Here is a 27,704-nt window from a genome sequence, read left to right as displayed (position 1 = left end):
AATGTGCATAATCTCGCAATTATGTCAAGTCACCAATTGCAGAACAAGAAAGTACCCAACTAGTTACTCATTGGAAGTGATGATAACATCTAATACACCGATATAGCGATACACATCTAATATCATGACATACACATCTAAAGGTGGCGGTGGAGGGGAGAGGGCAGAAGAGATCTAGTGCACGCGTGTTAGAGTGAGAGTAAGATGAGCTATTGGCACCAGAGTTAAATTTAAAGGCGTTCGGGAGAAGCCGAGGAGGGGACTGGAAGTTGTATGGTCTTTGGACTATCACTGTTGGTTCATAAATGCAATCGGCAGTGATAGTCATTATCACTATCGATTATTAAAGGTATGCCTTTTTATGAACTGGTGATAACCACTATCACTGTTGGTTCTTGTTGGCTTATTTTTTAATGTGCGTTTTGAGCTTACGAATCGATAGTGATAAATTATCAGTACTAGTTATTGTCGAACCGACAGTGAAAGGGGGTAGAGATGACTCTTTTTTAGTAGTGGCAAAATCTATATGTGCTAAGTGGATGAAGGACACAACTCAATTTATGTTAGTCTCCCTTCACCTCCACTAGTAATATGAGACTAAACCCACTATCTTCATTTTCTTAATAGGCCTTTAAGATTTATTCAGAATTATATATTCTCAAAATAAGGTGGGTCTGGCCCATATATTCTAACACAACTCTTGAATGGTACGGCTAGGAACATGTGAATAGTGCTGACGCTAAAGATCAACACGTAATATCGCAAATAACCAAATTACTTCACTTTCGTGGAAGCGCACGACTAGTTTTCAAGCAAACTAGCAAATGGGATAATTCTCCCATTACGGTGAAGAACTGGCTATTTTACAAGCAAGAACAACAAAGGATACCTACTCTAAATTCGCAGAAGCACACGACTGATTTACAGGACAAATCAGCAAAACATGGCTACTCTATTCTAAACCTAGATGCGAAAAATAGAAGAAAGATAAAAGAACGATTTGAAAGAAGAAAGGAATTGCCGAACGCACTGATCTTCGTTGGGATCGTGTTCCACATATGGAACAAGTCTGTACAACGGATCGTGATCCGGAGAAGCAGGATAGTGCACGCAGTCACCACCGCAACCTTCTAACATCCTAACTACTCTGTACACGATCACCATAGCATGACCCGTTACAGGCTTACAGAGTTTACAGGAGGATACAATGAGCATATCTACAAGTTCTAACACTCCCCCTCAATCACAACATGGTTCTTCTCATGTTGAGATTGCGACATATTGCATCAAACAGATCTCTTGACAGTGGCTTAGTGAATACGTTCGCGAGCTGATCCTTTGATGAAATGAACCGTACCTCCATTGCCTTCCATACAACTTGTTCTTAGACAAAATGGAAGACCAGTTCAATGTGTTTCGTTCTAGCATGGCACATTGGGTTGGTAGTGAGGTAAGTAGAACCAAGATTATCACACCACAATAATGGTGGTCTACACTGAAAAATTCCAAGTTCTTTCAGTAGTGATTGCAGCCATATTACCTTAGCTATCACATTGGCTATGGCTTTGTACTTAGCTTCAGTGGATGATCTAGATACCGTAGGTTGTTTGCGTGAGCTCTAGAAAACCAAATTAGTTCTAAGGAATATTGCAAATCCACTGGTTGACCGCCGATCATCAGGGCACCCGGCCCAATCGGCGTCAGAGAAAGCACTGACAGTGGTTTTTGGTGATTTCATAAATTTTAGTCCATAACAGAGAGTACCTTTGATGTATCGAAGAACTCGTTTCACTGTTACCCAGTGTACATCTGTAGGAGACTGAATATACTGAAATACTCAATTGACTGCAAATGATAAGTCTGGTCGAGTAATTGTTAAGTGTTGTAAACCCCCAATAATGCTTCTGTATTGAAATTGATGTTCTTCATTCAGTGCTACTCCTTTCTCTTTGGTCAACTTTTCACTAGATGACATTGGTGTGGAAATTGGATTACATTTCTCCATTTGTGCTTTCTTGAGTAGATCAAGAGCATATTGCCTTTGTGACAATACAACTCCATCCTTTTCAGGTTTCACTTCAATACCCAGGAAAGCACAAGATCCTTAACTGCAAATTCAACTTTGAGTTGCTGGATCAATTTACTTGTGGCGGTTGATGAGGAGCTCACAATGATTATGTCATCCACATAAAGCATATAGATTGTAATTCCTCCTTGACTGAATATGAAAAGAGAGGCGTCAGCTTTAGATGACCGGAAACTAAGTTCCTGAAGTTTTCTTGTTAGTTGTGAATGCTAAGCCCGTGGAGCTTGTTTCAATCCATGCAGTGACTTATTGAGGTGACACATATAGTTCTCTGGTTGGTTAGGATCCTCATATCCTAAAGGTTGCTTCATGTAGACCTCTTCTTACAGGACACCATGCAAAAAGGCATTCTGGATGTCAATTTGATGCATTCTCCATCCTTTGCTGACTGCTAGTGACAAAATGACCCGAACTGTTGTAGGTTTAACAACTGGTGAGTATGTGTAAAGATAATCAATTCCATAGCGTTGCTTAAATCCCTTAGCAACAAGACGTGCCATGAATCTGTCCACTGAACCATTCGATTTCTTTTTATTCTGAACACCCACCAGCTGTGAATCAGATTCATGCCCTTCTTTTGTGGTACGAGATTGCAGGTGTCATTCTTGATCATAGCTGAGTACTCATCATCCATAGAATGCCTCCACTCCAGATGCTTCATTGCTTCCCAAAAATTGCTAGGTTCAGGCAACTCTGAAGCTCCAACTTGAACTGTTGTCGGATGCCTGACAATAATCAAACCTGTAAATTGAGACAGTCCATCTGAATATCTTACTGTCCCATCCGTGAATTCCTTTGGTCATGTGATGTTATCACAGAGTCTGGTGTGCATTGGGTGCTGTCTGATTAGTGCGGTAGGTTGATCTCCAGAGGAAACCTCATGGTGCTCACTCAATTCAGGTTGTTCAGGCTGCTGAACTACAATGCGTTGTTCTGAATTATCTAAATTATTGCCTGATGATCCTGATGAACCTGACGAACCTGCATGAGTCACACTAGTACTAGAGACATTAGTGTTAATAATTGGGTTAGGTGAGTCATTACTCATATGGTGACTGTTTATAGCTGGATCAATTTTGTGGATTTTGAGGACCAATGAGATCATGCTCATGATAGAGGACTTGTTTGACTAGAACAGGTAAGATAGTAGGATGGTGAGAGGCTTTCGGTGAGTGCATTTTAGTGTTTGGATGAGCTGCATAGGGAAAAATGCTTTCATCAAACACAACATCGCGTGAAATGTACACTCGACCAAAGGATCTATCAAGGCATTTGTACCCTTTACGAGATGAACTATAACCCAAGAACACACATTGTTTTGTTCTAAAGTTCAGTTTCCTGGAATTATATGCACATAAATTAGGCCAGCAGGTACATTAAAAAACACGGAGGAAAGAGTAATCAGGTTCAGTGCCGAGGAGACGATGGATGGGTGTGCCATGTTCTATGGTGCGGCTGGGCATTCGATTGATTAAGAAGCAGGAAGTTTGGAAGGCTTCATCCCATAATCTGAGGGGTATGCTAGCTTGAGCTAAGAGTGTAAGGCCTGTCTCGACGATGTGTTTGTGTTTTCTTTCTTCTATCCCATTTTGTTGGTGAGTATGTGGGAAAGAAATGTGGTGAGTGATTCCTGTCCGGGCAAAATAGTGATGTAGTCGATTGTATTCACACCTTAATCAGACTGAACAACATGAATTTTGGAATTTAGCAACATTTCTACATGCTATTGGAATTGAAGAAAGATAGGCTCAACTTCAGACTTACATTTCAGAAAGTAAATCTAAACAAATTTGCTATAGTCATCGACAAAGGAAACATAATATTTGGAATTGTACACTGATGGTAGAGCTGGTCCCCAAATGTCAATGTGGATTATTTGTAAAGGAGCAGTAGATACATGTAGAGAAGAATCAAAAGGAAGTTGATGTGCCTTTCCTTGTTGGCAGGCATCACAAATTAAAGAAGAATTGTCTGAAACTACATCTTGTTTATTGTTCTGCAGAACTCGGGAAATAACTGAAGGAGCTGGATGCCATAGTCGTCGATGCCACTGCTCTTGAGAGGTCTTGGCAGAGAGTAGGGCTTGGCTAGAGCTGTTATTTGGAAGTATGTAGAGGCCACCCTTACATTTTCCTTTGAGAAGTGTGGCTCTCGTGTCCTGTTCCTTGACAAAGATTGAAGTGGGGTGAAATTCAACAAACGCATTATTGTCTAAGGCCAATTTTCAGACAAAAATTAGATGTTTGTTAATATTGGGAGCATGTAGAACATGATTTAGAAAAAGTGGACGATTTGAACCACCAATAAACGAATTCCCAATGTGAGTAATAGACAAACCTTCACCATTTGCAACCTTAACTTGATCCCCTCTGGTGTAGCGTGTTCTGGTTGTCAGTCGATCGAGATCATTGGTGAGGTGATCTATAGCTCCGGTGTCGACATACCAATTGGGGTTGAGCACATAGCCGGTTGAGGCGGCAACAACAACTTTGCTTTCATCGTCGACCTGGTAGCTGTGGTCAAAACGGTACTAGAAACGAAGTGCGTCATGGCCAGTCTTATGACAGACTTGGCACTGGACATCACGATCGCCACCAAACCTTGAAGCCTGACCACAATCACCGCGGCCACCACCACCACCACCTAGAGATCTATCACCGTTTTGGCTTTGACCACGACTATTGCGGCCACCACCTCGTCCTTGGTTCTGCTTACATTGTTAGCTGAGGATACCTGAATTTCAGAGTTGTTCTATTCGATGCGCATCTTGTGGCCCAGCATGTGAGCATACACGTCGCTGACAGTGTAGGAGTCAACACGTGTGGTGATACTTGTCACCAAGGAGTCGTATTCACTGTCGAGACCACGAAGAAGGTAGGCGATCATCTCTTCATCTTCAAGGGGCTTGCCGATGGCAGAGAGAGTGTCGGCAAGATGCTTGACCTTGCAAAAGTAATCAGCAATGGTCATGTCCTTCCTCTGAATTGTGGCGAGTTGCATGCATAAATGCATCACTCGCGCACGAGAGCTTGACGCATACATTTTCTCCAGAATGAGCCATGCGTCATGAGACATCATCGCGCCCACCACATTCCCGAGCACCCCTTCAGTGAGAGAGGAGATGATGACACTTAGGACAAGCTGGTCTTGATAGTACCAGTTGGTGAAGTTCGGGTTAACGACGATCCGACGAGAACCACCCTCTTCATCAGCTGGCAGAGAGATGGTTTGGCTTGGGCACGGAATGGAGCCGTGAATGTATCCGAGGAGCCCTTGGCCTCGCAAGTACGACAATATCTGAGTTTTCCATAGCAGATGATTCTCTTGTGTGAGTTTCACATTGATCATGTGATTGAAAGATGGCATGGGCAGTAGACCAGATTGAGCAGAGGCGGAAGCAGAGATATTTGTGGCAGAGAAGCTTGGGGATCCGGCCATGGAGAGATTTTGGTGTTATTTAGATCGTGGCTCTAGATACCATGAAAGAAGAAAAGAACTACCGAACGCACTGATCCTCGCTAGGATCGTGTTCCATATATAGCACAAGTCAGTACAACAGATCGTGATCCGGATAAGCAGGATAGTGCATGCAGTCACCACCGCAACCTTCTAACGTCCTAACTACTCTGGACGCGGTCGGCGGCCACCATGGCATGACCCGTTACAGGCTTACAGAGTTTACAGGAGGATACAATGAGCATATCTACAAGTTCTAACATGATTCTGTAGATTAATTGTGTGTATGCAAGAAAGAATCGGCCGTGACCCCTTCTGTTTTATAGGGCGCCTGGACTTCAGCCTTGCGGGCCACCTCCGAAACTGAATGTCAAACGAGTGGGCTATGTTCCATCGTAACATATCTGAACCAGAGGACCTTCCCTTCCCTGTCTCTAACCAAACACAGCCTTGCCGGCTTGGACTTCCTTCTTTCTATCTATTAAATTTCCAACCGAACTCCTATATCCCCTTTCGGCTGTGCATGTTTCTATATTTCCAGAGCTGAAGAAAAATTGATCTGTCTCAGTTATATCTCACCGAACAATCTTTGTTTTACTCAATTTAGTTACGTATCTCCATCTAGCACTTTCCTGAATCGAAGCCCAATATTTCCACATCGGCCAATGTAAAACATGGCAGCCGAATATAATTATAATGGCAAGATATGGAAAGTCTAGTCTATATTCCTTTTACCAAATAACGTTTAATTTTGGCAAGCATATTTCCCAAACACCCCACCAATGCATACTAGTAAAAACAACCAAATAGTCAGAATGAAATATCACATGATTTGGCTTTGCTCTAATCTCACCAACGCTACATTCGAATCACTGAAGAATCAATCAAAGCATCAGATAATGACTGGCCATTGAGCCAATCGACACGACGAGGCATATCAACTCTTGTCTCTAATGACTGGCCATTAATGTCGATGATTGGCATGCACCCCAATTCTTCTCTCTCTTCTAACCATTTAGGTGGTTTGTTAATTAGCAACACTAATCAAATAACGGCTCCAATAATGAACCAGCAACCGAATCAAACATTAAAAAACAGTTAACAATTCGGCTGATACCCTATTCAAAGTATGGTCAACTCAAATTAAAATAATGTCAAACCTGACCATCAAAAAACAGGTGCAGCTATCGCATGTCCGGCGTTTACAATTTGATGAAATCTGGAAGCCTTCTCCTGTTGTACACCTGAACACACTATCCAAGTGTCCAAGACTTTCTGTCAAACCTCCGTTCTTACTGAAATCTGCCCCCCTCGAGTCCAATATGTTTCTTCGTACTAGGAATAGAAGACACCACCAAATCTTCACCACCATTCTTCGGAGGACCTTCATTTGCTTTCATTGTAAATCTTCTCTAGCATTTGGTGATGCCCCGTATATGAGACCACGTCATAGCACACACGCCGATATATAGAGACTTGACTGTCACTTCCATTGCAACTTCAGTTATTTGGAAGTGCAAAATTGCGGACGACCATGTAAGGTTCCCGTCGGCCGATCCCGCCGACGAGGTCGATCTCGATGTCACGGTGGCGAATCAGAGGGAGAAAGGATGGCGAGGAAGAGAGACGTGCAGAGGAAGAAGACTCAGAGAGGTGGTGTTCGAACGTTATTCTTGACTCAGAGAGGTGGTGAATCAGAGGGAGAAAGCGCCATGGCACCCGACAATCCCCGCCCCTTAAGGAGCAGCTTGACCCCAAGCCGGTGCACTCGGGTACCGATGACGAAGGTCCGACTCATCCTCTCCCAAGTAGCTAAGGACGACGACAGACGATGCCCCCACTGAGTCGATGCCCCCACTGAGTGAGGACACGGTGAGCAGTTGCGGCACCATGCGGCAACAAGGCACGCTCCAAGACGCAAACTGGAAGAAGCAGCTGCGAAGGGGTCGGTACAAACTGAAGAGAGATCAACAATGACCTGATCTTGAGCTGGAACATGTTGCTTCAGCTGGGATACACGGACAACCAGATGTATCTGACAATGAGCGGGCATATCAAGCTTATAAGCAACTTTGCCCACACGCTGTAAAACCGCAAAAGGCCCATAGAAGCGGAATGAAAGCTTATGATTGCTGCGGGAAGCCACTGAAGATTGCAGGTGCGGTTGGGGCTTCAAGTAAACCAAATCACCCACTTGATACCTCCAGTTCAGTTCGATTAGCATCGGCATGGTGTTTCATGCGTTGCTGCACGCTCAACAGTTGCTGATGGATGAGGCGTGCCAGCAGGTTGCGTTCCTTGAACCAAGCCTCCAGGTCCAGCACTGCACAGTCTTGCGGATTGACAATGACGAAATGGCGAGGAGGGTGACCATTTAATGCCTCAAAAGGAGGACGACCCAGTGAACAATGGTAAGCGGTGTTGTACCAAAATTCAGAGGGGAAGCCACTTACAGTAGTTACGCGGATAGGAGTGAACCGTGCAACGAAGAAGGCCTCAAGGCATTAGTTAAGACAGTCGGTCTGGCCGTCCGTCTATGGATGATAAGAAAAGCTCATCAATAATTGAGTATTCGTCAGTTTGAACAGCTCCTACCACAAATGACTGAAAACACAATCCCGATATGATCTGATATGATAGCTTGAGGCAGCCCGTGAAGTCGGTAAATGTTGTTCAAAAACAACTGAGCAACTTGCAGTGCAGTATATGGATGGGAGAGCGGTATAAAGTGACCATACTTGGTAAATTTGTCAATCACAACCATGATCACATCGAAATTGCCGGATTTGGGAAGGCCTTCTATGAAGTCCAAGGTCACCGTGCAACAAGCCTGAGAGGCAACAGGTAACGGTTCTAACAGTCTAGGCAATTTGGTGTGCTGCACTTTAGCTTGTTGACAAATAACACAAGGCTGAACATAAGAGTACACTAATTCTTTGAGCTTGGGCCAGGCAAAAAGAGATCGCACACGATGATATGTCACATGAAAGCCCGAGTGACCGCTGATCCCACTGCTATGTAATGCCTGAATGATGTGCTGTTGATCCAGTGTGTTATTACCCACCCAAACACGTCCTTTAAATCTGATGATGCCATTCTATAAAGAAAAACCTTTATCGTTGGAGTTGGAGATGCTAAGTTCAGTCAGAAGCTGGTGACTGTGATCATCGTCGATATAACAGAATGCCAACTTCTCCATCCATGAGGGCACCACCGCAAAGATTAGACAGACATTGACGAAGTCAGGATGTCGAGACAATGCATCGGCAGCAGCGTTGGCACTGCCCTGCTTGTACTGAATCTTGTAGTTGAGATCAGTTTCAAGATAGCCTTTTACTGCAGTTTGGTTGAGGCTCTTTGTTCAACTAAGAAGTGCAACTGCTATGGTCTGTCTTTATGATGAACTCTCTAGCCTGAAGATACGGGCACCACTTCTCAATTGCCAATAGGACACTGCCATACACTCTTTTTTATAGGTAGACCGAGCTCTATTCTTTTCACACAGAGATTGGCTCAAAAAGGATATGGGATGACCGTCTTGCATCAAAATGGCACCAATATAATCCCACTATCACAAATGTTTTGTCGAAATCCGGCACAGCCGAAACTGGAGCATGGGTTAAAGAATGCATATGAAATGCTCCATCAGTGGTCGGTGTCCATTGGAATGGCATGTCCTTCTTGAGTAGATCTGTTAGACGCCGGCTAATCATGCTATAATGCTTAATAAAACGATGATAATATCTAGTGAACCCAAGGAAACTGCACAACTGTTTAACCGAGGTGGGTATAGGCCAAGCAGCAACAGCGGTGATCTTGGAAGGATCAGTGGCCACACCTTGTGCAGAAATACAATGACCAAGGTATTCGATTGATGACTAAGAAAATGCACATTTGGAAGGCTTCATCCCAAAGTGATAGAGATGGAGAATTTCAAATACCTAACAAAGATGTAATAGATGGGCATCCAAGGACTTGCTGTAAATCAGAACATCGTCCATAAACACTAGAACACAGTGTCGCAGCAAGGTGGCAAAAATATGGTTCATCATGCCTTGAAAAGTCGCGGGAGCATTCGTCAATCCGAATAGCATGATGAGAAATACAAAGAGGCCATGGTGAATGCGAAAAGCCATTTTAAACTCATCTCCTTCGGCAATACAGATCTGATGAAAGCCAGCACTGAAGTCGAATTTAGTAAACACAGTGGCACCAGCTAATTCGTTGAGAAGCTCATCAAAATTGCTGGATTTGGGAAGGCTTCCTATGAAGTCCAAGATCACCGTGCTCCAAGCTTGAGAGGGGATAGGTAACGGTTCTAACAGTCTAGGAAATTTGGTGTGCTTCACTTTAGCTTGTTGACAAATAATACAAGACTGAACATAAGAGTGCACTGGTTCTTTGAGCTTTGGCTAGGCAAACAGAGATCGCACACGATGATATGTCGCGTGAAAGCCTGAGTGACCGCTGATCCCACTGCTATGTAATGCATGAAGGATGTGCTGTTGATCAGTGTGTTATTACCCACCCAAACATGTCCTTTAAATCTGATAATGCCATCCTATAAAGAAAAACCTTTGTCGTTGGAGTTGGAGATGCTAAGTTCAGTCAGAAGCTGGTGACTGTGATCATCCTCGATATAACCAGATGCCAACTTCTCCATCCATGAGGGCACCACTGCAAAGATTGGACAGACATTGATGAAGTCAGCATGCGGAGACAATGCGTCGGCAACAGCGTTGGCACTGCTCTGCTTGTACTGAATCTTGTAGTTGAGATCCGTAAGTTTCAAGATAGCCTTTTGCTGTAGTTTGGTTGAGGCTCTTTGTTCAACTAAGAAGACCAAACTGCGATGGTTCGTCTTTATGCTGAACTCTCTAACCTGAAGATACGGGTGCCACTTCTCAATTACCAATAGGACACTGCCATACACTCTTTTTTATAGGTAGACTATCATGTCCCAAAGCCATAATTACGTAATTAAGTCTAATCATACTTTATAAGCATTAGATTTAATTTTGAATAATTTTATTTCAGAGCATTATATCACTTTATTTTAAATCAATCGGATGAGAGACGGAATGTCAGGAGAGAAAGAAATGAATTCACAGTTGAAATAGACTTATTTCGCTAATACATGGGCTCCACCCGGTGGGCCAACCACCCCTCACTCTCTTGGGTAGCAGCCCACCTGCCCTCTCTCTCTTCCTCACTCCCACCTGTGCTCCCTCTCCTCTCCAACCGACCAAGCCAAAGGAGCCCCTCCCTCTCTCAAGCACTCTCTCCTTCTCCCCAAAATCTCACTTCAAGAGAAGGAATCGAGGTATGCATGTATTACTAATGCGATCCTTAGCTCCTAAGCTCCTCCTCCCATCCAATTCATTTTTATTTTCCCAAAGGATTCGAGCCAATTTTGATGTCTTTTGGTTTTCTTGGTTGAAGCATGAGTACAAGCGTTCTTCCTCTTCCCGAGCTTTTCCACCTTCCACCGACGGTCACCAACCTTGGCAAAGCATCTTGGGTGAGTCTCCTAGACTCCCATGGCAAGGATGCACATTTTGGTGGGTCGATTACGAGTTTGGAGCTAAGTTTGAGAAGTTCTTGAGTTCTTGAGCTTTAGAGCAAAGAGAGAGGATTCAGATGAGTATTGTGCTAGGAATCGTGCTGCTAGGTTGGTGAGTAAGCTTTAGATTCTATGAACTATCTCAAACATATTTTTCTTTGGTTTAGAGAGGCTCACAAATCAAATCAGTCGAGTTTTCCCCCTCGAAGCAACCTCTCTGGACAACTCGGATAGTTTGGGTAGCCCAGTGAAAACCTCAATGATTTGTACTAAAAAATAGTTAGGGTTTAGGGTGCAAATTGAGTCTAAAACCTTTTGTATAGTGTATATGTATGTTTATGTACGATAAATTTAACATGCGAGTTGAATTGGCTGAGGAAGATCGTCGAGAAGTGCAAGTTTGTCTAACCCGGATAGTCTGGTTAAATCCGGAGGGTCTGGGTAATTCGCGGTGCTTTTAATCGAGCACCCTCACTCGGAGCCTCACCCGGATAATTGTCACGTCCCAAATTCTTAATCACGCATTTAAGCAAAACCATGCTTCTCAAGCATTATGCTTAATTTTTGCGTAATGGTAATTCGGAGCGCTAATGCACTTCGTTAAAAATCATTTGGATAAGAGAAAGAAAATTGGGGGAGAAAATAATAGAAATTGCATTGAAAATACCCATTTTCTCTAACATATGGACCCCACTAGTAGCCCCACCATCCCACCCATCAAATGGGGTAGCCCCACCTGCTCCCTCTCTCTCCTCCCTCACTCTCCACGTCCTCCAAGCTGCTGTAGCAGCAGCTCTCCTCCCTCTCCCACTCAAGCACTCTATCTTTTCTTCCAAAAATCTGAGCTCAAGTGGAGGATTCAAGGTATGCATGTGGTACCATTGCATTCTCTATCTCATGAGCTACTCATCTATCCAATCCATTTTCATTTTCGTGGAGGAATCGAGTAGTACTTGAAGTTATTGGCGTTCTTGAACTTTTTGGAGCAAAAATGGAGGTTTTGGTCGAAAATGAGCTCTAGATTCGTGTTAGTAGTTGATGAGACATGCTTCGAGCTTGTGTCCTCACTTATGGGAAGAGGTGGGACATATGTTCGCCCTTTGTGGGGTTCTCATACAACAATAGCTTCCAAGCGAGTATGGAGATGTCGCCGTTTGAAGCTCTATATGGCCGAAGGTGTCGAACACCGCTGAATTGGTCCGAATTCAGCAAACGGGCTTTCCTAGGTCCGGATTTGGTCAAGGAGGCTGAAGATCATGTTCTGAATATCTGCAAGAGTCTTCTCATGGCTCAATCCCGGCAAAAGAGCTATGTGGATCATCGCCGCTGAGATCTCGAGTTTGCAATTGGAGATCATGTGTATCTCAAGGTTTCACCGCTCTAGGGTGTTCACCGATTCCAAGTCCGAGGCAAGTTAGCGCCTCGTTACGTGGGACCATTCCAGATTGTTGCTCGACGTGGAGAGGTGGAATATCAACTGGACTTGCCTCCGTCTCTCTCCGCCGTGCATAACGTCTTCCACGTGTCGCAACTGAAGAAATGCCTCCGAGTTCCAACCGAGGTCGTTGATGTTGCACCTCAAGACTTGTGGCCGGATCTTACATATTGTGGGTGAGCTATTCGGATATTGGATGTAGCAGAACGCAAAACTCGGTGTCATTCCATAAAATTCATCAAAGTCCAATGGAGCAACCACACCGAGGATGAGGCGACTTGGGAATGTGAGGATAAAATCCATTCCGAGTATCCCGAGCTCTTTGCGAGCTTGTAAACATTGTGTAAATTTTGCACAATTGGGACCTCTTGCATGTCTATGCTCATCACTGTGTGAATGAAAGTATTGCATTAGGTTCCATAACTCACTGCGTGATAGTTCCCCATAGCGTGGTATCTCTCACAACGTGGTTCCTAGCCTCATCGTCCTCTCCCCGACTCGTGCCGAATGTCGGGACGAGATTCTTCTTAAGGGGGGAGGTTTGTCACGTCCTAAATTCTTAATCACGTATTTAAGCAAAACCATGCTTCTTAAGCATTATGCTTAATTTTTGCAGCAACCGAGCGCCTCTTCCGGAGGGTCACCTGGAGGGTCTGAGCCCGTATACTCCGAACCATTCTGAATACTCCAGATGGCTGTTATTTTCCAAATTTTCTTTAGATCGTTTAGTATTGCATTGTTTCACATATCTTATGATTCTATAATGTTGTTAAGCTTTGTGGCATACGTTTTGCACTTCATTCATACTCATTGCATTGCACGCGCTCATCCTTTTTAGAGATCACCGATCCATCGATTCCGGAGGCCGAGGGCGATCCCGAGGTGCCCCACCTGTTTGAGCCAGTGCATCCAGGCAAGCAACTAAGCATATTGATCCATCTTGTGAAATTGGATAAGTCTAAAATTGATGAAATATGCTTATGTTTGTATGCATGTTTAGTGAGTCAGTGTCGGGTACCAATGGGTAGAACCTATGCCGATTGCATTCTTCTACCTTGAATACTTGTGTATTTACATTCCTTGTAGCCTTGAGATGTTGTCAATGTCTAGGTATGAAGTCGAACAACGACGCATCCCGTTGTTCGCGAGCATAGGGCCTTCTTATGATTACATACACTTGTCGAGGCTGAGATGGTTGTATGAGTGGTGAGTATGAGACGACGTGTGGGCGGTGCTAGGATGGTGTTTTGTCCTGCTCGGATGTGGAGTTCCCCTGGGTAGGTCGGTAGAGGAAACCAGACACCATAGACCGCTTTGCGCCGGTTAAGCACTGATTGTGGTGTTGTTGGCTTTAGCAGTTACCTTACTCACCACATGCCGATCTAATGGTAAGGCAAGCTAAATACCTTCGCAGTTGTGGCTTTTTGGGCTTGGACATCGACGGTGTGAGCGGGCGGGCTTGTAGCGGTACTAGTTTGCTCCGGGAGTAGTTCTAGTACCGCCACACCGAGCGATGCATGATCCAAATGGTTGGGGCTGGTTGGGAAAGGTTGTCACGAGTACCCCCTTGTGTGCACTTTGGCTGGTGGCACAAGCCGAATGGTCCTCGTGTCATGTGGGTCCAGGAGTATCTCCCTGCAGGGTGTATAAACAGTTCGAATTGCCGCACTCTCGGTCATTAGCATGCTTCTATCCATCTGCATCGGTCGTAGAGTTTCGAGTATGGTTTGTGGTTCAGTATGTGGGAGATGGTAATGTTGGTTCTTGTTACTTATTGATACACATGTTGTTTACAGTTACTTTTGTTCAGTTTTTAGTTGCATGGTAGTTTTCCTATGTTTTGGTGCAGTTTCAGTCGCTCACACATATGTCTAGGATGCTTAGTGCATATGTTTTACTTAACCTGTGGTTCATCCTTGCTAATGATCAATGCATAATCCTTGGAGTCGAGCTATGTATATGTGCTCTATATGGTTCAAGTCTTGCGAGTACCTTCGTACTCATGCTTATGCTTTCAGGTACTCTGTTGCTGGAGAAGATGTTGTTTTTGGCTACTTCGTGCCTGCCGATCAAGGTGGCGGGCAAGAGTAGTGCATCCTACTCTGAAGGTGGCGTATTGAGACGGTGCCTAAGGGTATGCGGCGCCGTTCTCTTTTGTTGTTCATTTAACTTTCCACTGCGTAGTTCTTTGTGGTTAGGAGTTGAGGGGTTTTGTCTCCTCCTAGCTCGCTTTTGTTGTAAGTTGCTGAAATTAGTTGCATGCTTAATACTTGTAATATAAATATTTATTACTCGCTCTTTATTAAGCTATGTTGTGATGTGCATGTTGGAAGGCATGTGTTCCGATCCTTGGGCTATCGGGATGATATTCTGGTTAATAATCGAGGTTGTGATTATGAATAATGATCCTCCTGGTGATTAATTAGAATATTGTTTGGATGATTCCTCACAACGTGGTATCAGAGCTTGGTTTAATGAAGTAATCTAAACATAATTAGAGTGTTTTTTAGTAAGTAGTGAACTTCACTAAGCAACTCACCAAAATTTACTTTGTCCATTTGCATGATCAATATGTATGAACTTGCTATATTATGCTCCTAAGTATAACGTGTGTAGTTATGATGCTTGATAGGGTAAGATGTATTTGAGAAAGATACGTGTAGTTCAAAAGTGAGCATGCCTTCATGTTTCATTGCTCATTTTGCATCATGCCTTTAATCATATATTTTCATCAGTTTATAGTATACGGATCCAAATAAGCGAGATCCATCATATTAAGTAGCATTAGTTGGAGTTAGATTTTTCACCTAGGGCGGAATTTAACCTTCACTTTTCTTCCTTCTCATCGTCACAACATCATGAGAACCCGTGGCAGTTTGGGAGATCTTCCCGAGGGTTTTAATGAGAACAATCCTCCGCCACCCCCACCGCCGAGCATGGCGGATGTCCTAATGCAAATCGAGCAAAACCGTTAAGCTCAGACGGCGTTCCACGAGGCTCTCGTGCGCAGCATGGCTCCTCATGGAGGAGGTGGAGCCGGGCGCTGAGATGATTTCTCGGATTTCTTGCGAACTCAGCCGCCTACCTTCACGCGTGCTGAGGATCCACTCAACACCGACCATTGGCTTCGCACCATCGAGCAGAAGCTCACTCTTCTTTGGTGCAAGGACCACGAGAAGGCGCTTTTCACCGCCCATCAACTTCAAGGCCTAGTGGGCGCATGGTGGTCCAACTATTTGGCCATGCACCCCGCCAATCATCGGGTGTCTTGGGCGGAGTTCCGCCAAGCATTCTGTGACTTTCACATACCTAAAGGCCTTATGGAGATCAAGAGGCGAGAGTTCATGGACCTCAAGCAAGAAGGTAGAACTATCATGGAGTACGTGCAGGTGTTCAACCACCTTGCGCAGTATGCTCAAGATGAGGTCGACACCGATGAGCGGAAGCAATACAGCTTTGTTAATGGCCTCAACTCGAAGATGCAGGACCGGTTGTTCGCACACGAGTTCATCAACTCCAACAAGTTGGTGAGCACGTCCCTCATGGTGGAGTTCAAGCTCAAGAACCACCAAGACGAGAAGAAGCGCAAGAGCGGTCCACCGTTTTCCATGGGCGGGAGCTCTCAATGTGCCCGCACGGAGAATCCATCTCCACCATCTCACATGTCGGCCTCGACAGCCCCATGGTCGATGTGGCTGGTGCGGCGCCGGTCTTTCTCCGCTCCACAAGGGTAGCTTGCAAGACCCGTTGGCTCTCAAGTGAGCGTGAACGGTGGCCCAAGAGTCCCATGCTACAACTGTGGCCGTGTCGGGCATTATGCTTGAGACTGCTCATATCCGAAGCCGGGAGCCGTGGTGACCGCTCCAAGGCCACCAGCTGCTCAGTCTGCATCGCAGATCTCTCAGGCTACGCACATCCCCAAGAGTGTCCGAGCGCGTCGCACCACCATTGAATGAGTTCATGAAGGTGACAACGTACTGATGGGTACGTTGAATATGAATTTTAATTCTATCATCATTTCTGCAGTTGTTCTATGTGATTCTGGGGCTTCTCATTCCTTCATAGCTACGAGTTATGTTTGGTGACATGGGCTGAACGTCAGTACCACTCCTACACCGTATGTTATAGACGCCCCCGGAGCCAAGGTCCTAGTTAACCAGTGTGTGACCAAGGCATCAGTGATCATCAATGAAATACCCTTTGTTGCAAATTTGTTGGTGATGGACTTGAAGGGGATAGACATCATATTGGGGATGAACTGGCTCTCTAAGAATAAGGCTGTCTTGGATTGTGCTTAGTGGAAAATTACTCTAAATGGTCCGTCCGGCACCCGAATTCAATTGAAGCTTGAGGGTGTCGATTCTTGTCTTTTTGCTTTGAAGGCTATCCCCACTATAGACCTGTTGAGTATTCGTGTGGTGTGGGAATTCCTGGATGTCTTCCCAGATGAATTGTCAGGGATGCCGCCCGACCGAGCAGTGGAGTTCTCTATTGATCTCATGCTCGGAGCGGCCCCAATATCAAAAAGGTCTTATAGGATGCCACCAAACAAATTGGCGGAACTGAAGAAGCAGTTGAAGGAGTTACTAGAGAAGGGGTTCATTCGCCTAAGCTCCTCACCTTGGGGATGCTCGGCACTCTTTGTGAAGAAGAAAGACGGATCTCTTCGGATGTGTGTTGATTGCCGTCCGTTGAATGAGGTCACTATCAAGAACAAATATCCTCTCCCTAGGATTGATATTCTGTTTGATCAACTGACTGGATCCCGAGTCTTCTCGAAGATCGACTTGAGACTGGGCTATGATTAGATCAAGGTCCGGTCGGAGGATATTCCAAAGACGACTTTCTCGACCCACTACGGGCTATATGAATTCACCGTCATGTCCTTCGGATTGACGAATGCACCGACATTCTTCATGTATTTAATGAACACATTATTCATGGAGGAATTGGATAAGTTTGTTGTGGTTTTCATCGACGACATTCTCATATACTCCAAGTTTGATGCAGAGCATGTAGAGCACCTCTGTATTGTTCTTGGCCGGCTCAGAGATCATCAGCTTTATGCTAAGTTCAGCAAGTGTGAGTTCTGACTCAGGAAGGTAGCCTTTTTGGGTCATATTCTGTCAGAAAATGGTGTTGCAGTTGACCCAAGCAAGGTGCAAAATGTGCTTAAATGGGTACAACCCAAGAATTTCACGGATATCTAGAGTTTTCTCGAACTTGCGGGCTATTACCGCCAGTTCATCGAGAATTTCTCCAAGGTTGCGAAGCCAATGACCGAGTTGTTGAAGCAAGGCAACAAGTTCGAGTGGTCAAGTGAGTGTGAGTCTGCTTTCCAGACTTCGAAGAAGTTGCTCACGATCGCTCCAGTTCTCATTCAGCCAGATATGAGTAAGGGTTTCGATGTCTATTGCGACGCTTCTCGCATGGGCCTCGGATGTGTCCTTATGCAAGAAGGCAGGGTTGTCTCTTATGCCTCATGACAGTTGAAGTGCCACGAGGAGAATTATCCGACACATAACTTAGAGCTGGCCACAGTCGTGCACGCTCTGAAGATCTGGCGTCATTATCTGATGGGAAACTTGTGTCGTATCTATACGGATCACAAAAGTTTGAAGTACATTTTCACTCAAGCCGATCTGAACATGAGGCAGCGAAGATGGCTCGAGTTGATTAAAGATTATGAATTGGAGGTTCATTATCATCCAGGCAAAGCGAATGTGGTCGCCGATGCACTAAGCCGGAAGGCTCATTGTCATTGCCTTAGAGTCGAGCCTGGGAATGCCACACTTTGTGGTGATTTTCGCCGACTTGGGCTCAAAATGGTTCCAGATGGCTTCCTTGCCAGTTTAGAGATCAAATCCACTCTCCTGGACGATATCAAAGCAGCTCAAAAGGATGATAAGGGCATGGCCCGAATCCGGGAGAAGATGAAGATCAGCAAGGCCGTATGCTTTTCTAAAGATGATCAGGGTGTTCTGTGGTTGGGGAACCGACTAGTGGTTCCAAGGGTCGAAGCAGATTCTTGATGAGGCTCATGACACTTTGTTATCCATTCATCCAGGAAGCACAAAAATGTATCAAGACCTCAAGCCACGGTTTTTGTGGATTCGCATGAAGCGAGAGATTGCTCGATATGTAGCTGAGTGTGATGTGTGCCGAAGAGTGAAGGCCGAGCACCTCAAGCCATTCGGTACACTTCAGCCCTTGCCCATTCCTTCCTGGAAGTGGGAGGAAATTGGAATGGATTTCATTACTGGCTTGCCGAAGACCTCGAATGGGTATGACTCCATATGGGTGATTGTGGACCGATTAATGAAGTCCGCTGATTTCTTGCCCGTCAAGACCACATTCTCGCTCAAGCAATATGTAGAGTTGTATCTCACCAAAATTGTGTGCCTACATGCGGTTCCAAAGAAGATCATTTCTGATCAAGGCACACAATTCACTTCTCACTTCTGAAGGAGTTTTCAGAGGCTTTCAAACCGAGCTCATTCATAGCACGGCATACCATCCTCAGACCGACGGCCAAACCAAGAGGGTAAATCAGATTTTGGAAGACAGGCTTCGAGCTTGTGTCCACACTTATGGGAAGAGGTGGGACATATGTTCGCCCTTTGTGGGGTTCTCATACAACAATAGCTTCCAAGAGAGTATGGAGATGTCGCCGTTTGAAGCTCTATATGGCCGAAGGTGTCGAACATCGCTGAATTGGTCCGAATCCGGCGAACGGGCTTTCCTAGGTCCGGATTTGGTCAAGGAGGCTGAAGATCATGTTCTGAATATCCATAAGAGTCTTCTCATGGCTCAATCCCGTCAAAAGAGCTATGTGGATCGTTGCCGCCGAGATCTCAAGTTTGCAATTGGAGATCATGTGTATCTCAAGGTTTCACCACTCTAGGGTGTTCACCGATTCCAAGTCCGAGGCAAGTTAGCGCCTCAATACGTGGGACCATTCCAGATTGTTGCTCGACGTGGAGAGGTGGAATATCAACTGGACTTGCCTCCATCTCTCTCCGCCGTGCATAACGTCTTCCACGTGTCGCAACTGAAGAAATGCCTCTGAGTTCCAACCGAGGTCGTTGATGTTGCACCTCAAGAGTTGTGGCCGGATCTTACATATTGTGGGTGAGCTATTCGGATATTGGATGTAGCGGAACGAAAAACTCGGCGTCATTCCATAAAATTCATCAAAGTCCAATGGAACAACCACACCGAGGATGAGGCGACTTGGGAACGTGAGGATAAAATCCGCTCCGAGTATCCCGAGCTCTTTGCGAGCTTGTAAACATTGTGTAAATTTTGCACAATTGGGACCTCTTGCAAGTCTATGCTCATCACTGTGTGAATGAAAGTATTGCATTAGGTTCCATAACTTATCGCGTGATAGTTACCCACAGTGTGGTATCTCTCACAGCGTGGTTCCTAGCCTCATCGTCCTCTCCCCGACTCATGCCGAATGTCGGGACGAGATTCTTTTTAAGGGGGGAGGTGTGTCACGTCCCAAATTCTTAATCACGCATTTAAGCAAAACCATGCTTCTTAAGCATTATGCTTAATTTTTGCGTAATGGTAATTCGGAGTGCTAATGCACTTCGTTAAAAATAATTTGGATAAGAGAAAGAAAATTGGGGGAGAAAAGAATAGAAATTGCATTGAGAATACCCATTTTCTCTAACATGTGGGCCCCACTAGTGGCCCCACCATCCCACCCACCAAATGGGGCAGCCCCACCTGCTCCCTCTCTCTCCTCCCTCACTCCCCACGTCCTCCAAGCTGCTGCAGCAGCAGCTCTCCTCCCTCTCTCCCTCTCCCACTCAAGCACTCTCTCTTTTCTTCCAAAAATCTAAGCTCAAGTGGAGGATTCAAGGTATGCATGTGGTACCATTCTATTCTCTAGCTCATGTGCTACTCATCTATCCAATCCATTTTCATTTTCTTGGAGGAATCGAGTAGTACTTGAAGTTCTTGGCGTTCTTGAGCTTTTTGAAGCAAACATAGGGGGGTTTTGTTCGAAAATGAGCTCTAGAGTCGTGTTGGTAGTTGATGAGTAAGTTCTAGTACCCTTGGACTATTCGTAACATGTTCCTTTTAGGCTTGGAAAAGATCGCAACTTGAATCAACCAAAATGCACTCGAGAACAGTTTTCTGGGCTGGCACGGATACTCCAGACACACCCGGATACTCCGGGTTCAGCAGAATTTGTCCGTTGAATTGTGTTCAATATTGGTTAGGGTTTAGGGTTCGAGATTGGTTTAGAACCTTTTGGATCGGGCATATGCACGTTTGTGTATCACAGATTTGTAAAACGAGTGAAATCACCCGAAGGGAAAAATCGTGAAGAACCCAAGTCTGTATCGCTCAGATAATCCGGTAAAACCTGGAGACTCCGGGTAGTTATGTGATCGTGTAGGTGAGAGCTTCGTTCGGAACCTCACTCGGAGTGTCCGGTATATCCCGGATAGTTCGGACCAACCTGGAGGTTTCGGGTCAAGTTAGAATAGAGCTAACCGAGAGCCTTCACCGGAGGATGGCCCGGATACTCCGAAACTCGGACATTCCGTATTCACCCGGATACTCCGGGCCAGTCAAATAAAAAGTAGCAACCGAGCGCCTCTTCTGGAGGGTCACCCGAAGGGTTCGAGCTCGGATACTCCGAACCATTCCGGATACTCTGGATGGCTGTTATTTTCCAGATTTCATTTAGATCATTTAGTATTGCATTGTTTCACATATCTTATGATTCTAGCATGTTGTTAAGCTTTGTGGTATACTTTTTGCACTTCATTCATACTCATTGCATTGCACGCGGTGCTAGGATGGTGTTTTGTCCTGCTCGGATGTGGAGTTCCCTGGGTAGGTCGGTAGAGGAAACTGGACACCGTAGACCGCTTTGCGCCGGTTAAGCACTTATCGTCGGTGTTGTTGGCTTTAGCTTTTACCTTACTCACCACATGCCGATCTAATGGTAAGGCGAGCTGAATACCTTCGCAGCTGTGGCTTTTTGGGCTTGGACATCGACGGTGTGAGCAGGCGGGCTTGTAGCGGTACTAGTTTGCTTCGGGAGTAGTTCTAGTACCGTCACGCCGAGCGATGCATGATCCAAACGGTTGGGGCTGGTTGGGAATGGTTATCACGAGTACCGCCTTGTGTGCACTTTGGCCGGTGGCACAAGCCGAATGGTCCTTATGTCATGTGGGTCCAGGTGTATCCCCCCTGTAGGGTGTATAAACTGTTCGAACTGCCACACCCTCGGTCATGAGCATGCTTCTGTCCATCTGCATTGGTCGTAGAGTTTCGAGTATGGTTTGTGGTTCAGTATGTGGGAGATGGTGATGTTGGTTCATGTTACTTATTGATATACATGTTGTTTACAGTCACTTTTGTTCAGTTGTTAGTTGCAGGATAGTTTTCATATGTTTTGGTGCAGTTTCAGTCGCTCACACATATGTCTACGATGCTTAGTGCATATGTTTTACTTAACCTGTGGTTCATCCTTGCTAATGATCAATGCATAATCCTTGGAGTCAAGCTATGTATATGTGCTCTATATGGTTCAAGTCTTGCGAGTACCTTCGTACTCATGCTTGTGCTTTTAGGTACTCCTGTTGCTGGAGAAGAGGCTGTTTTTGGCTACTTCGTGCCTGCCGATCATGGTGGCGGGCAAGAGTAGTGCATCCTACTCTGAAGGTGGCATGTTGAGATGGTGCCTAAGGGCATGCGGCGCCGTTCTCTTTTGTTGTTCATAAGTTTAACTTTCCGCTGCGTAGTTGTTTGTGGTTAGGAGTTGAGGGGTTTTATCTCCTCCTAGCTCGCTTTTGTTGTAAGTTGTTGAAATCAGTTGAATGCTTAATACTTGTAATATAAATGTTTATTACTCGCTCTTTATTAAGCTATGTTGTGATGTACATGTTGGAAGGCATGTGTTCTGATCCTTGGGCACAAAACACATGCCGTGACTACCGGGATGATATTCTGGTTAATCATCGAGGTTGTGATTATGAATAATGATCCTCCTGGTGATTAATTAGAATATTGTTTGGACGGTTCCCCACAATAATCCGCCCGACCCGGGTAGTCTGAGTTAAACCCGGAGGGTCAGAATTAATTCGATTTAGATTTAGCAGAGAGCCCTCGCTCGGAGCCTCATCCGTACATTATGGCCTAACCCAGAGGTTCTGGACTCATCCCGGACTTTCCGAGTTAAGTCAAAATGGCTAACCTAGAACCCCCATCCGGTGTACAATCCGGGGGTTTCGAGTTCAACCCGGAGTCTCTTGCCTCCTGTTAACTTTTCGAAGTCGTTTAGATCGCAAAGTTTGATATTATTTCGCATGTCTTACACTATTAACTTGTTGTTATGCATATAGTAGCATATATTGTTGCACTTCATTCATACTCATCATTGCAAGCGTTCTTCTGTAGTGAACGAGGATTCGGAGCATGACACAGGTGTAGTTAAAGGTGACACCGAGCCACACAGGTTCTGTGAATTCTATGTGGCTAGCATCAGACAGCCGCCTGAGCAGCAAGGCAAGCATCTAAGTATATTTTTTCCATTAATTTGTATCATATGTGTCTAATATGATAACATATGCTTTACGTACGTTTTGCATGTTATTGTGTTGATGTTGGGTCGTGTATGGGTAGAACCTATGTTGATGCATTACACTCCGTCTTGAGTCATTAGTGATCCATCTCCTTATAACCATGGTTTAACTTGATGATGATCTAGTTTAAAAGTTAACTGAAATGCTTAGCCATGCTAAGATTCTTCTGTAGAAGCCAAGTAGTGGTTCAACCCCATTCGCTATCTGTAGGCTTTAATTACTATCACATTGATAATAATGTTGGGTTGATGGTGTTGTTTGGTTGAGTAGTGAGGATGAGGCGAGATGTGGGCAGTGTTAATGGTGTTTCTCCTGCCCAGATGTGGAGTTCCCCGGGGTAGGTTGGGAGAGGAACTCGGACACCATAGACTGATCGTTGTTATAGTTTGCTCTAGCACTTACCGTACTTACCACATGTTGATCTAATGGTAAGATAAGCCGAATACCTCTGTAGCTGTAATCATTTGAGCTTGCACATCGACGGTGTGAGCGGGCGAGCTTGTAGGAGACACTTAAGCGATGCCTGATTCAAATGGTTGGGGTTTATTAGGAAAGGTTGGCAAGAGTACGCCTTGTGTGGACCTGTGTGGTCACTCAAGCCGTATGACCCTCGAGTTTGATGGGTAAAGATACCCCCTGCAGGGTGTAAAAACATTTCAAAGTGCCACGATCTCGTTCATGAGCTTGCTTTTGTCCATTTGCAACAGTCATAGAGTTACGAGTTTGGTTTGAGGTGGTTGTTGGGCTCAGATGATTCTTTACAGATGTTTTTACTATGGTTCCTTATACATATATGTTCAGTTGATGGTTATGGGTTAGATAGTTGTGTTGGTTAAGTATAGATGCTCACACATGTTTTTGTCAAATTTTACTTTCGCACATAAATTTACTTAACCATGTGACTGTATTCTTGCTAACATCCCAATTCATAATCCTTGGAGTCAGGTTATCTATAAGTACCCAATATGGATAAAGTCTTGCGAGTATCTTTGTACTTACGCTTCTCTTTCATGTGCTACCGGCTAGGAGGAGCTGGTCTTTGGCTACTTTAGGTCCGCTGAGGGTGGTGGCGGGTATGAGTAGGCAACTACTCGGAGGTCATGGTTTTGTGATGCTGCCTAAGGGCATGTGGCTCCATCCTCCTTTTGTTGTTCATAGTTTTAGCTTTTTCTGCATAGTTCTCTTTGGTCTAGGAGTTGATTAGTTTTAGTCTCCTTCTAACTCTCTTTGCTGTAAATTGTAAGAAATTGTGCATGATTAAGAACTTGTAATATAATTTAATCACTCGCTCTTGTTAAGCTTTGTTGTTTTGTGATATGTTAGAAAGGCATGTGTTCCGACCTTGGGCACACATGTCAGGACTACTGAAGTGGTATTCTGATTAATCATTAAAGTCATGATTAAGTAAATGATCGATTTAGTGATTAATTAGAATACTGTTTGAATGGTTCCTCACAGCGTGGCATCAGATCTTGGTTTAATAAAGTAGCCTAAGAATGCTTAGGACATAGGTTAGCAAGTGTGTCAAACCCACTAAGCAACCAATTAAAGTTTCTTTTTTAACCTCTTCGTGCTAATATGTACACACTTGCTATATTATGCCCCTAAGTGTAACGTGTGCTTCGTTGTTGCATTTAGAGTGTTTCTTTATGCATTGTGTTGTTTTCTTTTATGATGCATTTGTTAATCATGTTGCATCAACGCGTCCCAATAGCGACAAATATCGGGGGCTCAACCAGTGCGAGGTACGGCCTAGTATGTTCCATACGATGATGGTATGAAAAGTGAATATGTTAGTAATAACGTATGAACATCCACCATACGATGGTAGATATGATCATCTACCCATGTGACGATTACATGGGGTGTCCCGTAAGGCGATGGTACGGGACGTGAATACGTTGGCAACAACGTATGAGACATCGCTTGTGCGGCGAGTTGCACAAGCACCATTCACACACATACTTATTCTTTTCGTGCGAAGGGTGATGAATGTGATTATGATGATTGTTTGGGATAGATGCACTCGAGAAACAAACGTGTAGATAAGGATCGAGCATATTTTCATACTCTATTCTTCATTTCGTACCATACCTTTCAGCATGCATTATCATCAACCAATAGTATATGGGTCCAAGTAAGCGATTTCCGACATAGCGAAAATAGCACTTGCTTGATGTATGTTGGAGTTTGACTTTTGCCTCTTTTCGTCTTATCGTCACAATAGGATGAGGACTCGCGGTAGTGATCTTCATGAGGGTTCTAATGAGAACAACCTCGTGTCACCTCCTCCACTAAGTATGGCAGATGTCCTAATGCAGATAGAGCAGAACCATCAAGCTCAGACTGCTCTCCTTGAGGCCCTCGTACGCAACATGGCCCCTCATGGAGGAGGTGGGGCTGGGCGCCAAGACGATTTCTCGGATTTTCTTTGAACTCAGCCACCCACCTTCATGCAGACTGAGGATCCTCTTGACGCCGACTATTGGCTTTGTACCATCGAGTAGAAGCTTGCTCTTCTTCGGTGTGAGGACCATGAGAAGGCTCTCTTCGCTGCTCGTCATCTCCATAGTGCGACCGAAGCATGGTGGACCAACTACTTGGCCATGCATGCCGCCATTCATCGTGTCTCTTGGGCGGAATTCCACTGAGCCTTCCGTGACTTCCATATTCCCAAGGGGCTAATGGAGATCAAGAGGCGAGAGTTCCTGGACCTCCAGCAGGGGGGCAAGTCGGTAATGGAGTACGTGCAAGTGTTCAATCACTTGGCACAGTATGCTCCGAAAGAGGTTGGTACCAATGAGAAGAAACAATATCGCTTCATAAATGATCTCACTTCTAAGAAGCAAGATTGCTTCTCGGCTGTGAGGAATGATTACATCTTAAGAGGGGGGAGGGTGAATTAGGACACTTAGAAACCTAAAACAAATTAGCTCCAAAAACATCACAAGATAAATCTATATCAATTTCTATCTAAATGTGCTCTAAGTTTATCTAGTATGTCTACTCTACCGCTCAAAAGGATTGCAACATACTCTAGTAAGGTAAATTGTAAGTATGTAAATGTGGAAACATAAATGAGGTAGAGAGACAAACTCGGCACAAAAGGATTTTTATCCCGTGGTATCGATGACATGAATGCTACCCCTAATCCATGTTGGAGCTCCACGGAGGATATGCTCTCGGTCGCCAAGTCTCTTCCGGTTACGGCTCTTTAGCTACCAAGTCACCAAGACAAGGTCTCAAGCATGATGAGCCACCAAGCCACCAAGGCAAGGTCTCACCACTAGCCTCTCTTCCGACCACTTTCCCCCATGATCACTTCGGAGCTTAAACCACCAAGGTAAGGGTCTCCGTGTCCCTGTACACGTGTCTTGCCACCGCTTCACACCAAGTTGAAGGGTCAACAAGCTTGAGCCACCAAGGCCCAAGATGCTAGTGAGTCACCAAGAATCCAAGGTGCGACATACCACTAGGTACAAGCTAGGATCACTCCTTGAGTACAAACTTACAAACTAGCTGTTGGAACTCCACTCAAGGTCTCTATAAACACCAAACACTCCAGTGTGCCTTCAAATCCATCATCGGACCTTCCGGTGAGTTATCTTGAGCCTCTGAGCCTTTGTAGCCTCTTTGTGTAAAATGCTCCGGTGCATTCATTCGGTGTTCATTCTATTCACACCAGACCATCCGATGAGATAAACCTTCTCTTCTTTTCTCTAGAAATACTCCAGTGCAACTATCCATGTGATCACCGAACTATCCGGTGAGTTGATCTTCATTCTTCAGCACTCACAGTCACCTCTGCAAGAATGCTCCGGTGCTATACTCTGGTGTGCAAAAACCAAGCACTGGACCTTTCGGTGGGTTGATATTCAGTCTTCTGCACTCTCATTCTTCGTTGTAAGAAATGCTCCGGTGTTACCCTATGCAGATCATCAGACTATCTGGTGAGGTCCTCAGCCTTTTTTCCCTTTGTCAGAAATACTCCGGTGAGTTCAACACACAGAGCACCATACTATCCAGTGAGGCTATCAGTCTCTGTGCACAATGCTCCAGTGAGTGCAAACTCCTCTTCACCGGACCTTCCGGTGAGGTCAATTCTCCTGGGTTTTCTCCAATTCAATTAAACTTTGCCTCAGCTGCGGTGACTTCTTGATGTATTGCATCCATGAGACCTACTAACATATATTATTGACAAACATGTTAGTCCCAATGACTATGTTGTCATTAATCACCAAAATCACAATCATAGCTTAATAGGGTCATTTTTGCTACAATCTCCCCCTTTTTGGTGATTGATGACAACACAAACAAAGCAAGTGGGAACTAATAAATGATACCAATCATCTCGGCACAAGGGAATTTTATCTCGTGGTATCGATTGCATGGATACAACCCCTAATCCACATTGGAGCTTCACAAAGGATATGCTTCCGGTCGCTAAGTCTCTTCTAGTCCCCCTTTGTTGTGGCTCTCCCTTTCTCCATTGCCACTATCTCCCTTGATTGATCCATGCAAGAGTTTCTCCCTCTTTGTCACCCTAGGTGC

At 44.9% G+C, this 27,704-nt stretch overlaps 1 non-coding gene across 1 annotated transcript; it reads right to left on the bottom strand.

Annotated features, from left to right (window-relative positions):
- Positions 1–4,851: 4,851 nt before the first annotated feature.
- Positions 4,852–4,990, bottom strand: LOC133927876 (small nucleolar RNA Z247). Its single transcript, XR_009911372.1, has one exon. It is a non-coding gene; the product is annotated as a small nucleolar RNA Z247 (small nucleolar RNA).
- Positions 4,991–27,704: the final 22,714 nt, after the last annotated feature.

This window comes from Phragmites australis, chromosome 8 (assembly GCF_958298935.1).
Source record: "Phragmites australis chromosome 8, lpPhrAust1.1, whole genome shotgun sequence".
In the NCBI taxonomy this organism is placed as follows: domain Eukaryota; kingdom Viridiplantae; phylum Streptophyta; class Magnoliopsida; order Poales; family Poaceae; genus Phragmites; species Phragmites australis.
This window is presented reverse-complemented; position numbering and strand designations above follow the sequence as displayed.